This window comes from Phalacrocorax carbo, chromosome Z (assembly GCF_963921805.1).
Source record: "Phalacrocorax carbo chromosome Z, bPhaCar2.1, whole genome shotgun sequence".
Lineage (NCBI taxonomy): Eukaryota > Metazoa > Chordata > Aves > Suliformes > Phalacrocoracidae > Phalacrocorax > Phalacrocorax carbo.
In genome coordinates this window covers 31486262-31501012 of record NC_087548.1, presented here as the reverse complement: position 1 = coordinate 31501012, position 14751 = coordinate 31486262, and the positions used below count along the sequence as shown (strand labels likewise).

Genomic DNA, 14751 nt, shown 5'->3' with positions numbered 1-14751 from the left:
GAGGAGGGAGACGGAGACATGCACGGGGGGAGGGTGTCCCCGCGGCGCTCTTATACCAGCCGCCCGGCCGCCCCGCGCGGCCGCTGGTGACTCACGGCGCGGCGCCGGGCCCCGGTTGGCTCGCCAGCGCCGCCCGCCCCCGTTTCCTCCTCCCGGGCACCTGCGGCCGCCGCGGCGCGCCCGCACACCGGCGCGGCTCGGCGCGGCTCGGCGCGGTGAGTGGCGCTGCGGCGGGGCGGCGCGGGGCGGCGCGGCGCGGCGGGCACAGCCCGACGCACACCCCCTCCCCCGGCCTTCCTGCCGCGGGGCGGGGGGCGGTGCGACCCCGCCGCCAGCCCCGGCACCCCGGGCGGCGGCGTGGGGCAGCCCCGCAGGGGGGGAGTTTTGGCGGCGGGCGCGGGGTGGGCGGCGGCGGCGGCGGCGGCGGCTTTGTTTTCTCCTGCTTCCCCAAAACGCCGTCCGCGCCGCTCGCGTTGCGGGGGCCGCCGTCCTGGGCGGCACAGCGAGGCGTGCCGAAATCCGCCTTGCGGGACGGTTTTCTCCAAAGCAGCGTTTCTTCCATTTGGTGCCCCCCCGCCTCCGCCGCCCGTGCTTGCGTGCCTGTGGGTTTTCTCCTCCCTCCGCAGCAGAACTTGACTTAAAACGAAGCAGGCGCAGCTCTTGAGGAGGAAAATCACTACTTCTGCATTATCCGATCACGGATCGTAGTTAATTAGTAATTGCACAAAATGATATGCCAAAGTAGTGTAATTAGTAGCTTAACCTTGCATTTTAAGGAGGAGAATTAGTAGTTTTATTTCGCATCTGTAGCGTTTCGAACATCCCATTATGTCTTGGGTGAAATAAAGAAGGAAGGGAAGGGTTGGTAAAATGCAAATTTGGTTTTGTTCATGGCGCTCTTAGAATTCACAGTCGAGGTTTAGTGATCCTCTGTTATTTTTCATTTATTTTCATAGACTTAATGTGTGCTGTGCCATTGTGTGTGGAGACATAAACCTCAGCAAGCTGCTCCATCCAAAAATGATGAAAAAGCTGGTTGTTGTTTCATTGGAAACGAAGTCTTGAATTATTAGTGTAATATTTTAAGTATTTTTCAGTAGTGCGGCTGATTCCTCCCATGGAGCAAGTATCTTTGAGACTCTGTATTTCCTAAATGTCATAACATATTTCTTTATATGTTATTTGCAGAGTGAAGCCCTTTTTGAATCGCATCCTGCTGTGTCATGACTCCGATAAAGACAAACCATACCACTGCACTAACTTCAGGGTGGATTATCTCTTGCAGTCCATGTAACAAACAAGTGTCCAGGCCACCCAAACGGGCAAATAGTTGACGTTATCAGAGACTTGTTAAAGAAGTCAAGATTTCGTGTCATGTAACTGAGATACACCTGGGAATTATATTTCCGATACGTGGTGTAAATATGAAGAGAGCAGTTCCTAGTGTTCGCCTCCCTACAGCCCCTCTACTTCATGGCCTCAGGGGCAGCAGGAGAAAGACTTCTCTTTCCCAGCCTGCCTGGTATGTGGCATTAGATGCTACAGCATTGTTCTTGCAAACATATGCTGCTTCAAGCAAGAAAAACCTATTGTGTACAAGGGGGTTCACTGGGGTCCTCAGGAAGATGGCTTAGTGTAACTGGTACGCTGAAAACATCGTTCTCCTTGCAGATCTTCAGCATGACATGTTGCCTTCTGTCAGGTGCTCCCTGTTGCATGGTCTGCCGTGCTTCAGCCTGAACAGCATTTTCAGAAACATCCTGTTATCATTACATAAATATTTTAAATGACATACAATGAGTACAGCAATACACAAGAAGACACCAGTCATGCAGAAATACGGGGCTGGATGTAACTTAGTGTATGCCGGTAGCTGGTCATCTTCCTTGTTTATCTATGGGAGATACAGATTTACAGGAGGGAGGAAAAGTAGTCTACCCCCCGCACTATATCTGTTCTGTGAGCACCTGCACCTGGCTTTCTGATGGGAAAGCAACTTTCTCTCTTGGATGTACCTAGCTCTTTGCTCACCTGAGGGTTTGGACTCCAAAGCAGAACTTGCTGTAAAATAATTTTTGGCATTTCAACTAAGTTAAAATGCATGAGTAAGAAGGGGCACGAGTCTGATCATCCGCAGGCTCTGATGGAATCTCCAGAAAAGGATGCCAGGCAGAAAAGGTCTTTTCCTTCCTTAGCACCATCCTTAAAGGAACTCTGTTTAAGAAAAGTGCAAGTAGCCTGCCACCCCCTACAAGGAGATCTGTGAGGTCCATGTGAGTCAGGAGCGATCTGCACTGAGGTTTCGTGCCATTGCGGCAGCCAGAGTCTTGCAAAGGCTTCCTTCATGTGTGAATGGGAAGTTGTCTGGGGGGATCTGCGGTGTGTGTAATGAACTGTAGTGTCACTTTGTTCATACACCCAGGATACAAGCCAGAACAGATCTATACAGAACTGGAATAAAATTGCAGGTTTCTGTTGGAAGTATGCACACTTAGGAGATCAGCAGCCTTGCTGTGCTAGTGATAATGTAGGAGCAAAGCACCCAGGAGGGTCTAAGGTTTAGGAAGGGTGCTGAATTTTGCAGGGAATGTGAGCTGGCTTTTGTAACACTAAGTTCTTTCATCATCAGCCTGGGAAATGCATTAACATTTACTTTGTTTCCATGGGTGACCCTCAGTCTCCTTTGTTTTTTTGCCATGTCTGTTTGAGTTGAACTTCTTCAGCTGTCAGGAAGTCAGGAAGCTGCAGAAAGAAGGTGGGTGAGCAAGTGGGCAACCTTAGGGAGCGCAGAGAGGGAGTGTGAAGGGAAAGCTGGCATTACCACCTCAGTTAAGCAAGTTCCTGTAGTAAAGAACAATCTCAAAGGGTGCTCAGCTCCTGTACTGCTCTCAGAACCAGCCCAGGTCCATCTTCTGTTATTATTTGCATTAAAATATATTTGTAGTAATGTTATTAAATATGCACTGCAAATATATACAGTGTGCTGACTACAGGGCTAACATATCCAAAACCACAACCACTTAAGCATTACGCAGGAGTAGCTTCTAGCTAACCAGACTGGCTGAGACACCTGAGAAAAGCATTCTTGAGCCATGTTTCTAACAGCGGCTTCTTCTGTTGTACTGAGCAGACAGTACAACAGAATTGGATTCAGTGGAGTTTCACCGGATATGAAGGTTTGTTGCAGATTCCTCATTTGTGATAATAGGACATGCCATCTTAGTGGGGATATTCTACAGAACAATCTGTGTGTGTGCAAAGAACTGTAAAATGTCAAGTGGTATATGGTATTAAATATTATGCATAATAGTTTTATGACTCCTAATTCTTTTTAGAGCAGTCTTCATCCTGTTTTCTGACCCATAACTGGTGAATATTCTTGAATGTCTAGTGATACTCCTTTGAAAAAGCTGGAAAAGATTGCCAAGAAGCTAAGTGAACCAGGTAGGCATTGTCTTTGCCTTTAAAAAAATTACCCAAGTAACAAGAAATGGCATCGTATTACCTTTCCTTTCAGGAATTGTGGATATTGGGGGCCCAGAGACTTTCCATATCAATTCGCCTGATAATGCATTTGGACTTAAAATAGGTTTGGATCCTTTGGGATAATTTATTTATCCTGTTGGTTATAGAATGTAAAGTCAACGTACAAGAGAAAATGAAGAACATAAGGGACCTCTGGAGTGCACGTAATATGAATTCAGTGTGTTTTTTTGTTCCTCTCTCTTTTCACCTTAAAGACCCTATAGTCTCCATTTCTAAATGAGTTCCTGAAGCACTGGGATTACTAATTCATCCTCAGCTCTTAAATCAATGGCACTTTTGCCTGCAGCTCCTCTGGTGAAGGACAAGAAGTGAGGATATGTCTGCCATATGCAACCTAATCCAATAAAGAAAAGGAAAGCCTCATGGGTAGAAAAAGCAGCAGCTACATATCATGGGATAGCATCCTGCCTTAGGATCAGTTACAAAAATACTTTCTTCATTGTGTGCTGCCATCAAAGACATTAACTGCTATAAGACCGTTGCATGCCTGAACCGACGGTAATCGAAGGAGTTGTATTCAAGGCTGCATTTTGGAAGTGCAGAGCCAGGATCTGTGTTACTGGCGTCAGAGGAAATGTACAGAGCATGAGAGAGACAGAATGCATCCTTTGGGAATAATTTGAAATAGGTATGTGCATGAATCCTTCTGATCCATGTGATTGCGTGGCTGTATTGAAGGGACACATTGGCCCTTGGTTTTTTGTTTTGTTTTGGGTGTTGTTTTTTTTTTCCAAGGCTTATCCGCAAACTATGTGAAGGTACATACAGTTGTTAAAAGTGCTACTCACATCCATGTTCTGTGTTTTGTCTGCAGCTTTAGGGGAAAAAAAGGAGAAACAAACAAACAACTTTGCACTAATAAAGTACCTTTCCTGTGTTGTTCTCAGGATACCTAACAAACAGTAAATTAAGACTCACAAAAAAGTCCCTCCCTTGCCCTTCCCATCATCATCATCTGAGTTGTAAAAAAATGAGGCAGAGAGAACTGATGTCTTGCTGGTGAAGTTAATATAACGTTTTTGCAATTTTTTTTTTTTATCATTAGTGTTGCAAGAAAATGGATAGTGCATCTCTGAAGGAGGTTAGAGAATACTCATGTCTTTTGGATGTATTCTTCACAATGGAAAAAACATTGGACACAATTCTTGACCTGCCAGCATCAATTGGAATTTGCTGCTCTTTTCTGTGAGGACAGGATTTCCTCCTCTGTGCTACAAATTAGTCAATTGTCTTTGTATAGTCACTTACTAATGGGTTTCCCCTGTTTGTGAGGACCTAGCATGTGTGATATGAGCAGGAATACATTTTATGTAGTGTTACAGTATTGGAAGATATTACAATAGTTAAAGTCATGTTAGGATCAGAACCTGGAAGTATTTAATTTGTTTTCAAAACCCAAATCCATGCTTCGTTGGTGGAACTGTGCTGTGCACACAGTGCATAAATATGCAAATGAGAGAGTTGTAAGTCATGGATTGGAATCAAAACTTCCACTATGCTTTTATTTTCAGTAATACATGATAAAACTTTAGTTGTGGTGGAAAAAGAGCTTCCATTTCTGTCAGATGTGGGACAGAATGTGGCTTCAGAATAGAGCCTTGCCCATTTTGCAACTCTCTGGCTACTTCCACTTCTTTATGTTTATCTTTAGAAATGAGATACTCTTCAGAATATCATACGCTCGCGTGACACCAATTCTCTAACTTAGTAATAAACCAAATATAAATTGATCTTGCTGATACAGCAAGATTTATTTGCTGTATACATAGGCTGGATGAGCTTTTCCTGTGAGACTTAAATCGGTTAATACAACCATATTAACTGTTTATTAACCATATACTCCTCCAGAAGTACATGTTTTTCAAGTTTTCCTGTGGAAAAAAGAGGAATTTGAATTTTGTTTGCTTTTTTTTTTTTTTTAATGTACACCCATGGTTAACAGTGTATATGTTTGTGGAAGTACACAAGCATTTTGGGAAATCTGACATTTGTGTTCCAAAAACTCTGTATACTAAGTGGAGCAGGATATCCATATTTGTGTTCTTTTGTGCAAAGGATGAAAAAATGGTGGTTTGTGATGAAATAAGGAATATGATTAAACTAAACAGGTTAAAACTTCAGATTGTGATGTTGTGCCTGTAGAGCATAGGAAACAGGATGGGGAACAAAAAGAAGCATTACTGGAAAGCTTGGAGTGGGCCATAAAGTTCTTGCATGCTAGCAGAGACGTTTTTAATCAGATACTGAAATGATGAAGGTGTCACTGCAGGTGTGTGAAAAGAAATGTTGCTTTCCCTTCACAAGAACACGTGAGCAGATGATCTGGATCATTTTCGGAATGTTCCGATTTGGAAGATAATATGGAAACAGAATACAGTGTATTAGCCTGAATATAGAAATTTCTGACTATGTTCTTGATGTGCAAAAGTGGTAACAAATATGACAGAAAAGTGTACCTGTGAAGAAGGGTGAGCAGCAGAGAACCGTGCTGGGGAGCTCTTCCTGTTCTGGGCAGAGAGGCTGTGGTGCTTGGTGGTTGAAAAAAGAGTAAACTAAGGACTTGGCATGAGAGCTGTCCCGGGCTCATCAGTTATTTGGAGCAACAGTAGGTTGTGTTTTCCATGTCCCATAGTTGCTGCAAAAACGATTGCCTACTCATATTTTAAATGCAAATTTCATTTTTTATCCCTAAGGGTGTTGTATATAAGCTCTTGCCATTTCCATTAACTAGCCCTTCCTCTTCCCCACGTTTGAGTTTCACAGTCTTTTTTTGGATACTATCATTTGGGAGGAGGTGGAATATTCAACCGGCAAATGGTCAAGCTCTTCTCTGGTGCAGGTGATGTTTTGCAAGAAGTGGTAGACAGATTAGACAGATTTACAAACTGAGGAAACGCAGTATAACAGCACTTCCTTTAAATTTAAATTACATTGAAATCGATCAGTACTGATGTCTTTGATTTACATGCAAGGTACTGATGTCTTTGCATTTACGTGCAAGATAATATTGTTCTGCATGCTGAATGTTACATTTTGCTTACAAGGAAATTGCTTCTGTGAAATGAAATGATGCTGTGAAATAAAGTTTCTGAATCTGTTTCAAGAATATAATATAAAGGTGCCTGTCTATAGCAATACATAGACTCTCACTTTCATTCTGCTGATTGAAAATCAAGTTTCTTAGGCCTGGACTCTCTTAGGTTATACCTGGATAGGATAGATATAAATATGTTTTATTCTTGCAAGGTAAATTATTTCCTTTTTACAGCTGTTTTCAGAAACGAAAGTACTTTTTACAATAATGAACAGAAGACTGGAAGGGAAGGCTAAGTCTAGTCTAGTCTCGTGCTGTGGAAAGCTAAGTCGTAAGTAAACCATAAGTTGATTATGCATCATGTTGCAACCCTTTAAAGGGTTGTTTGTTTGTGGAGGGTTTCCTGATTTTTTTTTCCTTTTTCTTTTTGCTATGACATCAGCTGTAAACCTTATCAAGAGTACCCTAATGTCTTGTTCCTGGGATACCAGGTTATAGTCTCATTTCCATACAGAATATATTTCTGTTTATTTTGTATCTATTTCTTCTGAGACTGACATTCACTTTCAGTGACTGTGCCTGCCATTCTTCCCTATCCTCTCTCAGCCCCTGTTTTTCTAAGCTAAACTGGCCAAACTCTTGGCCACTTTACTGGAGAGAGACCATCTCTCTAACCGTCGTGCTTGGGATCATCAGCCCCTCTCCCAGCCTGGATCCACTTTTGCTGGGCTTGACTGAACAGAAAGGTAAGTGGTGCTCCAGGGTGCAAAGAGCTCCACAGGAGGTCTTATCCCAGCCCCCTATGCTGACATTAAGCTGATATTAATACTTCCCTTGCTAGAAATGACTGACACCCTGTGTTCCCCTTTCCCAGCTGCATCAGATGGTGCTGTGGTCTCTGTTGTAAGTATCCGCCTACCCTAAGTATTTACCTTGAGGTGCAAGATTACCTGTATAATCAAGCGGGAGAGATGGGCATTTCTGCATGACCATTCACAGACATTTAGACAATTTCTATTATTCAGTTCAATATGTCAGTTTTCTATTAAGTGTGCTGTCCAACTTCATGTTCTTAGTTTTGTTAACCTCTTCCTAATTTCTGTCGCTAGATTGTTGGTGATGATATTAAATAAGATTGGTGATGATATTAAGTAAGATTGGTCCCATGGCTGATCACAGAGGAACTCTCTAGGTAACAACCTCCTTTATCCTAATGCTTTCTTTTCAGCATTATTCCTCATGTTCCCTTTAAAGTATGTGTTACCCATCTGGCAACTCTTGTACAAATTGCAAGCATTTGTTAATTAACTAATAGTTTCCTGTGCTGGACTCAGTCAGATGCTTTACTGAGTCCCATGTGGGCTCAGTCTAGATAGTTTGTCGAAAAATTCAGATGACTTATGGAAAGAAGGACTCAAGTTAGCTGGGCAAGTTAGTTTATGGTGTCTTCCATATTTGTTGTAAAACTTTGGGTATTAGCGAGGTCATATGAGCGGTCTGACTCGCTGAGCAGTTTGAGAAACTTCTCCCCTTTGCTTCCTTAAATACAAACAACGTTCAGTCTGTTCTCCTATAGTATGTGTCCTAGGATAGAGGCTGTCAGCTCCACTGCAAGATCTTTGGAGTTTCACCTCTAATTAATTTTGATAATTCTTGTTCTGCATACTTTTTGTCTTTAACCATCCTACTTGACTGTATAGTCATTGTTTCTGTTGAAAAGTGAATCAAGAATTAATTACAGAGTTATGCTTAGAGGACCTTTACTTATAATATCATATGCAATACATATGCAATGCACTTTCTTTTTTTCCTTTTAAATATGTTTTATGAGCAAGGAATTCTGAACTCTTAAACTCTCTAGTTCTCTGAATTTTTTAAAGATTGATCTTTTACGGTAGGGAAAATAATTCTGTGTATCATTTAACTTGATTTAAAGTGGGTTGGTCCATGATCATTCAGATCAGATCTTACCAGATCTGATGTGGAAACCTTAATGGTGAACAAACTTAAAATTTAATCCCAGCAGTATGGGTTCATTAACTACTCGGTAGCCAATCTTCCCTTGTGTTTGGAAGTAGTCAGAACTGACAGCTACCAGTAGTATTTGTACTCTGTATATGGGAAGTTCAAGTCTTCTCTAATACACTGTCCTGACACATCTTTCTCCCATGTAACACTGTAGAGCTGTGGCTGTCTGTCAGCATATCGCGTGGCCCATGGCAAGTCCCAGCTCTATCCCGTTAGAGCCCTTCTTTTCCAGACTGATTTTGATGTCTGTTTTTCCTGAATTCTATCACAATATTAATATGCAAAACCACTACACTGTTGTAACCATTATTTCATTTTACATGAATGCTTTAAAACATAGGCAAGTACCCTTTCAAAGCTGTGTTTTGTCATGATTGCTATTCTATTATATCTCTGTTGTTCCTTGGAGATGCACTTTATCATGATCTCTGTAGTTAGCATTAGTCATTTCAGTGACAATACAGCATAGCATCTCCTGATACAAGAAGATAAATCTTATTTGCATATAATGAGTGATTCCTTAGGCTTTTCACCTGCAGCTACCTTGTCTGTTTTTTTCTTAAGAATATTGCTGTGAAGATAGTGAACAGCAGCTCAGGAAATCGAGGTTCAATTTATGGTTTGGCTTTGTTGAAATTTTTTCAAATGTTCTGTGCGGCTCAGTTTTTCTATGCCTCTTTGCCCAGTGAAATGGAGATAAAAATGTTTCCCTGTGTTAGAAGTCATTTCCAGGAGGTGTACTTCCTAATGATTGGCAAGTGCTCAAGTAATTTAGTGGTAAATACTGTGGAAATAGAGACAGTCTATGGCATGCAGTACATCCTCAAGTTACCAGATGGTTCGATCTTCAGAACAGCAGTTAATAGATTGCCAGATTTTTTTAAAAATCAAAATTTAGGAAAATTTTAAAATATGCCAACAATTTTGTACAACAAACTCTATCCATGCCTTCTCTAATACTTATTATTATTGGAGCTTTTGGCTATTTTTCAGGGAAATATGCTCCAGTATTTAAATTTTAAGTTTCTATTGATTTATGTAAGAGAGAATCACTGTCACTTAGAATGAAGGTTTTGTTAATAGTTTCTATTATGAGATCCTGCTTTCAGACTGATGTTCTCGTTGTTGTTTATTAATTTAACAAGGATTGCTTGCTCTTCTGTTTCTTAGCACATGTTTGAAGAAAACTGCAATATTTTGGACATGCTGAGAATACTCACAGCTTTATTTCTACACTTCCAAGTTTAGGATATGTGATTTACCGTTTGAAAATGAGGTTGCCTGTGCCTTTTGAATCCATCTTTCAACTGTCAAATGAAACACACCCGCCTTTTCCCAGATGAGAGTATTAAAATAATGATACTCTGGTTCATATAGCTGTGATTTTGCTACATTTGGAATGGTGAATGCAATCGAGTCCCCATAATGTAAAAAATATTTTAAAAACAGAGAAGATACAAAGCCAGTAATGGATGATGATAAGAACGTAAGACATACTGCAGAAAAAGACATGGAAAGAACTGTATTAAATGGAGGACTCGGGAGATTTAGTGTTACCTATAAATAATTGCAGAGATAATAGTATAAATGAAATAAGGGAATTATCCACATTCTCAGAAGAAGGAAAGACAAGGTGCAATGGCCTGAAGCTGAAACAGGAAAATCTCAAGTCATTAAGAAAGTGTTTCTTAGACCGGGAGTAATGGGGCGGTGAACGAGAGGGCAGTGAATCGTCACTGCAGATGGGCTACTGAGGCTGTGGACATTCCTGCAAAGTGGAGCTGGACAGATTAGGTGATGTAGAGCTTTTCCAGGTGCTGGTCATTTCAAGAGCCTACAAAAATCAGTCTGTTTCTCTACATCATCGTCATAAAATCCCACATACTTCTACAGCTGCCAGTCACATTCTTCCAATGGGATATCATACTGAAATTCATCTTTGCAGCCAGGACCGTGAGCCCCAGTGGCTTCAAGTGAGATGAGGGTCAATCTCATTGCATTTTCTATTGAAATTAAGTGTGTTTCCTGCTCTGGTTTTCCCAGCATGTCCCATCTCCCTCTGACTGCTGTTTACTCAGCGCTTTGTGAGTAGGTTCTCATTATCATCTTTATTGTTGTGTTCAAGTGTGCTGGTTATCTTATGTGTAAGCATCACTGGTGCTGGTGGCAAGTTGACAAAGGACCCCTTTCAGTTAAGAAAGGGATGAAGTAAAAGGTATGTCTTGTTCTGGTATTTCAGCTACAGGCAGTGATTGAAGCCAGCATGCGAAAAAGGTCCAGTATGATCCCATCCTGTTTCTTTTCCCTATCTGTGTCACTCTGTTGCTGTGTTAGTGACACCACCTTTTTCTGGCTAAAATCCAGGTGTTTATGGGGGTTATCTAGGCTTTACTTGGGTTATTTGGAGAAAAAACCCAATGAGGATCTGTCCTACTTGCATTTTGCTTAGATATGGCAGAAGACCTTGTGGAGTTATAACATACCAGGGAAAAACAAACAAACAAATAAAAAAACGGGAAAATTCCTGCGTCCTTTGTCTTTGCATGTTAGGAATTAGAAAAGTATAAAAGCTTTTATAGTTCCTCATTAGTGTAAATAACCAAGAACAACCACCCTTATTTTGTCTTTGGTGGTTTTGCTAGGTAGTGATTCCTGCTATGGGAAAAAGCCAGGAAATGCATGGTTCATCACGTGTGAGCTCCCAGGGTCTCATGTGTCATGCACTGGTCTCGATGCTGTCCGTGAGTGTCACCAAGAGACTGGTAGTTGATAGTTTGCCCTTGTTCTTCATGATTGTTGCACTGCTATGAATGAGTAGCAAGCAGTGAGACTTCTTGCTTTTAACGTGAAAGTTAGCTCAGAGATGGTGTAAGGCTCCAAATAAGCAGCCACAGTGAAAAACTACAACCTGGGAATATGACTGTTTAACTACAAAACAGGAATGTGACCAGATTTGGTGCTGCATGCTGCTCTACAGCTGGAGCTGGAAGGCCCATCTGCAGGGTTAAGAATCAAGCCTTTGTCAGCAGGCTGATAGTGGCCGTGGGTCCTGCTCTGTTTCTTATTTATTTTGCAGTTCTTTGGTACCTACTGACATGCTGTGATCCACAGGTATCAATATCAATAATTTAAGCTGTGAAAGAACTCTGTGCAGATGAGCCTGAGGGACAGCCACAGGACTGGTTTAGCAGGAAGGCAATTGCCATGTTAAGCTGTCCAGGTTGTTTACCCACTTCTTGCTGCCTCACTGCGCCCTGGAGTCCCTAGTGCTGTTTTATTTGTTTCCACTTCTGAAAGCGGTTATTGTCTCAGAAGGTGGTTCTGGACAAATGATCCCCAGGAGCTGTGCATCTGAGGGAGAAAGCCTTGGGGCTAAAAAAGAAATAGGCTTTAGCTTAAGCACCCAAATCTTTCCAGACAACCTGAGGCTTGTAAGAGCAACTGAGGGAGCTGGGGTTGTTAGCCTGGAGGAAAGGAGGCTGAGGAGAGACCTTATCGCTCTCTACAACTACCTGAAAGGAGGTTGTAGTGAGCTGGGCGTTGGTCTCTTCTCCCAGGTCACTAGTGATAGAACAAGAGGAAATGGCCTCAAGCTGCATCAGGGGAGGTTTAGGTTGGATATTAGGAAAAACCTCTTTATTGAAAGAGTGGTCAGGCATTGGAACAGGCTGCCCACAGAGGTGATGGAGTCACCATCCCTGGAGGTGTTCAAAAAATGTGCAGACACCACACTTCGGGACATGGTTTAGGAGACATGGTGGTGTTGGGTTGATGGTTGGACTTGATGATCCTAGAGATCTTTTCCAACCTTAATGATTCTGTGATTCTGGGTTTCTATAAATCTGTGTTTCAGGAACCAACCCCCTGTCCTGGGCAATGGAGGGAAGAGTAGTGAATTTTCCTGTGCCAGTTGGAATGACACTTTCTAACTCAGCTCCTATCAAAGCTTTGCCTGGATCTGAGTTTTATTCTTCTCAAGGAAATGTCGATACGAGTATTTTGGATATGGTTTCTGGTGTGCTTTTTCCCATTAGTTCAATGTGAACCCAAATTCTTCAATATGAATCCAAATTCTTCAACAAAGTCAATATTTTTATACATCTGTGCTTAACATCAGGGTCCAGATTCTGTATTTGGACATTAAATAGAAGCATCTTGTTGCTCACTCTGAAAGGTAAGGAGTTTTATGTGTCTAACTGCAGGCCTCTGGTTCAGTAAATGTGTCTGGTTTTTACTTTCCACCCTATGTAACTGTGAGCAGTAACAATTTTTAAGTAGTATCTTGCCAAGGGCATGCCTGGCAGCTGACTGGGTATAGCTAGCTGATGTGGTTCTGCTTTTAGTACAGATATAAATGAAGCAACAAACTTTCTTCCGAGGCTTCAATTTTGTCCAAGGATATTGTATATTTAGCTTTGTGTTAGCAGCTGGGGAAGTACTTATATGGTCACTTTGCTAATTAGTTTCACTATTATTTTTGAAGACTTCACTAATATTTCAGTCCATTACTTTAACAAAATTCATTTATAATATCTATGAATTGAAACATTCTGTTGGCGTTGTGAATGTATATTAGTAAGTAACTATCTGCCTGTGTATGGGAAGTATATAACACTCTCGTGTGTGTTGTATAATCTGGAGACAGATCATCCCAAGTGAAAAGAAAGCTTCAAAAAAGAAATATTTGTAAAGGTACAGTGTAGCTGTTCCTTAGAAACCTAAAGTATAATGAAGTAAATGGGCAGAGAATTGTCTTACCACTATGGCAGAGTTAACTATTATTTGTTATTATTTTAAGCTGTTTTCATCATTATTAATTATTATTAATCATTCATACTGATGATAGTAGTAAATAAAATCATGAAGTATTCATCTAATTTTTTTAGGGTTTCCAGTGAAACTCTTCTCAGACTTGGGGGTTAGCAAAGACTGACATTAGCATTTGCCATTGTAAGTTGGCATCTGGCTAAGTGCAGCTGGAGGTAAGTAGTCTAAGGCAGACCTCTGGAAAAATTGGTCTAGAAGGGCCCCTCCAGAGTTGACTCATACAGCTCCTGCCTCTAGGAAAGGCTCAGATATTCCTATGTCACTCTTGACAATGTTTGTCTAATGTGTTTTTAAAAACGTTCCAACAATGGAGACTCCAGGCCTTTTTCTGCAACAGCAAGACATTGTTGACCCTTCAGTTTGTTATCTACAGTTTTCCTCCTGATATTTAAGATGCATTCAGCTTTATTGGGAGGAAGTTAACAGTATGCTAAGGATGCTACATTTATCTTATGATCTGGACAAGAACAAGAGGCTGTGGGTGGATCTTCGCAAATTCAAATGGCATAGTTTTATTCTTGGTTAAACAAGCCAGATGATTATGGCATGCATATCTAATGTATGAAGAAATTTTCAAGGACACTTAGCAGAGGTGAAAACTTCAGTTACAGCTGTTCTGTGAGGCAGAAACAGTCCTAGGATTGTGTGCAAATCCACCTTATGAATTGATCCAAAAAAGCACCACACCAGAAGTCAAAGGATCTGAGTCCTGTGAATAAAATGCCCAGTGTTCACACTGCAGACTGGGGTCCTTGCATGTAAAAGTCATAGTTCATGGGGGTGATGAAATCTACCCTCTGCTAACCAGAGGGCAGAAGGCAGAGAGCAGGATGGCAGCCAGCAGCTCACTCCCTTTCCTGTGTGCTCAGGCAGTGAGGCCCATCTCCATGCTTGCCCCACTCCAGTCTCCAACCCTGCTGCAGGGGAATGAGCTGGACCCTTTCCAGGCTCCTGCCTGTGCCCTGTGTGGGCACAGTACGGTATAGTACAGTCCTGTACTGCAATTCCCCACTGCATCGGATCACAGGGCAGAGAACTGGCACAGTATACAAACACCTCTCTTCCTTCTCAGTCTCACCTTTTCCATGTAGTGGCTCCAGCAAGTGCATGTGGAAGAACAGCAAGATTTCTCTCACTGAAATGTGAGCATCCCAAATTGTGTGTGCAGAGGCAATGTGGTAATACTGCATTCACAGCTGAATCCACTTCTGCATAAAAGTGTCCCGTTCTCTTTTCCAGTGGTGAGCCTCACACCTCCGATTTGCAAGGCCAGACTGGGCAGGTTTTCATATAGTTTGCCTCACCAGAAAGATGCC

At 41.9% G+C, this 14751-nt stretch overlaps 1 long non-coding RNA gene across 7 annotated transcripts in view; it reads left to right on the top strand.

Moving 5' to 3' along the window:
* LOC135310442 (uncharacterized) overlaps positions 1-14751 on the top strand; it is a 28679-nt gene that overhangs the window by 166 nt on the left and 13762 nt on the right. Inside the window, exons 1-3 of one of the 7 annotated variants that reach the window (XR_010370501.1) lie at positions 2-215; positions 1189-1522; positions 3336-5666. This is a non-coding gene — a long non-coding RNA (uncharacterized LOC135310442). Of the gene's footprint in view, position 1; positions 216-1188; positions 5667-14751 lie in introns of those variants that run through there. The other 6 variants (XR_010370503.1, XR_010370502.1, XR_010370506.1 and 3 more) reach the window with 6 other exon arrangements.